This window comes from Orycteropus afer, unplaced genomic scaffold (genome assembly GCF_000298275.1).
Source record: "Orycteropus afer afer isolate SDZICR_OR568_19922 unplaced genomic scaffold, OryAfe1.0 scaffold00559, whole genome shotgun sequence".
Classification (NCBI taxonomy): domain Eukaryota; kingdom Metazoa; phylum Chordata; class Mammalia; order Tubulidentata; family Orycteropodidae; genus Orycteropus; species Orycteropus afer.
In genome coordinates, this window is record NW_006922146.1 from 1,656,108 (window position 1) to 1,658,602 (window position 2,495).

Below are 2,495 nucleotides of genomic sequence, written 5' to 3' on the forward strand. Positions count from 1 at the left end.
TAGATTGCCCCATCTTCCTTCCGAGGAGTGGCTGGTGATACTGCCTCGGAAACCCAAGGAGGGGTTGCTATGAGTCGGGGCCAACTCGACGGCACGTAACAACAACATAGACATAATAGTAGTTGCTATAATTTACTGAATGGCTACTGTGTGCCAAATATTGTGCCATGAATTTACATATGTTATTTCATTTAATTCTCACATTTTTGTGAGGAAGATACTGTTACTATCTTTATTTACAAATAAGGAAACAAACTTAGTAAAGTAAAAAAATAATAAAAGTTGACATAGCTAGTAAATGACACATCTGCTCATTCTATGACCAGAACTCTGAACAAGTGTATTATAGTGTGTTCTAAGAAAAGTAGAGATCTAGGATGGCGGATTCCAAGATGGTGGAATAGGCAGAAAGTCTGCACAGACTCTCCTCAACAAAGAAAAGGGGAACCAATTAACACAGACACAGAAGATAATCCTGGACCCCTGAGCCTTGAAGGGAAGGATATACAAGTGGACTAAATCCCAACTAGCAGAAGAATTTGCATGAAAGTACCAAAAAGGGAGACATAGGGACCTGCAGTCTGGCAGCGATCCTGAGTGATCCTGATGGCACAGACAGCTTGGAGAGTGCCCAGTGGTGGTAGGACCTAAGAATGAACCTAAAAATCAGCCCTGCTAGCCAGGGACTGCACGAAGGACTGCTCTGGTGGCTGTGGAATATAAGGGGAAGCCGCGGTGAAGAGGAAGACGGGCTGAGCTGTGGACTTTTGCTTGTCCGGAGGGTGCTGCCATTTTGCATGTTTACAAGCGGCTTGACCATTTTGGATATTTAAAGAGACAGCGCTCTCCGAGATTCCAGGGGCTTAAGAAGAGGTTCTGCTTGCCAGTAACGCCAAGGACACTCAGGACCTGCATGACTGAAAAGGTGCGACATTCCTCTTGTTATTCTTACACCCCACACCCGCATGGTGAATGGAGGTGCGGCCATCCCCCACTCCCACCCACCTTCTGGGCCTACAGGAACTCCATCCCAGTCTGTGTGCTTGGACCGAGCCTGGGTGCCCTGCCCTGTCATCTGCTGATTTTTTTCTTTTTCTCTTTCTTTTATCTGGTGTTTAGTTTGCTTGTATTTGTCTATTTTAAAACTACTATTATTATTAATACTTTTGTCATTTTTTACTATTATTCTTTATTCTTCCCCTCCCAGGTTTTAGTTTACACCTTTTTTTCCTTTTCCCTGTTCCTGGTTAAAAAATTATTATTATTATTTTTTTAATTTAAATTCTTTTTTTCCTCCTTTTTTCACATGGTTAACCCCGTTCCTTTTTTTTTTTTTTTTTGCCCTATCCCCAGATATTGCAGGTCTTCTTCTTCTTTTCTCCCTTTTTTCTCTTTTTGGTTACTGTTTCTGTGTGATTACTGTGTATTTTTTGTCCATGTGCTTTTAGTTTTTTGATGGTTATTAAACTGTAATTTTTGTGTAAGTGAGTGGGAGACAGCAACAGTCCCCATAAAATACAACTACACCCACACCTCCTGCAAGTTCACTTCCTGAGCAAGAGCCACCACCTCCTTCTCCACCAATGGGCCAATGACAAAAAAACCACCAAGAAGATCCTAAATCACCCTTGGCTGCTCTTCACAAACAGTTAACAGAATCTAAATAAAACACCACGATGTCTCGGAGACAACAGACCATCATAGTCCACACAAAGAAGCAAGATAAAGTGGTAGAAACAAGGAAACAGGATACAGACCCAGAACACATCCCTGAGGAAGAAGCAGCATTAGAACTCTCTGATAAGGAATTCAAAAGAATTAATTATATTTAGGTACCTTGAGAGGATTGAGAGACAGACCAAAGAAAACAAAGAAAAACCTTCGAAGAATTTTGGAAGAAAATACAAGAACAAAATGACAAAGTAAATGAAAAATTAGAAATGATTCTAAATCTATAGATAGAAATCCAGAAGATTAATACTAAATTGTCAGAAATAGATAACACATTGGAAGGACAAAGGGGTAGAATTGATGCAATGGAAGACAGAATTAATGAGATTCAAGACAAATACCTCAATACTTCTCTGGAAAGGGATCAATCAGGAAAAAAAAAAAACCAAAATAAAGAAAGCCTAAGGTTCATGTGGGATAGCATCAAAAGGAATAATCCACATGTCATTGGAATTCCAGAACAGGAAGAGAAAAACAAAACCACTGAGAAAACTGTCCAAGATTTGCTGGAGGAGAACTTCCTTGATATGATGAAAGAAGAGAATATATCTATTCAGGAAATCCAATGAACCCCAAACAGGATAGACCCCAAGAGAAAATCACCAAGACATGTTATCATCAAACTCACCAAAACCAAAGACAAAGACAAAGACAGAATCCTGAAAGCAGCATGGGAAAAAGAAAAAGTTACCTACAAAGGACAGCCAGTAAGAATAAGCTCTGATTTCTCAGCAGAGACCATGCAAGTGAGAAGACAATGGGAT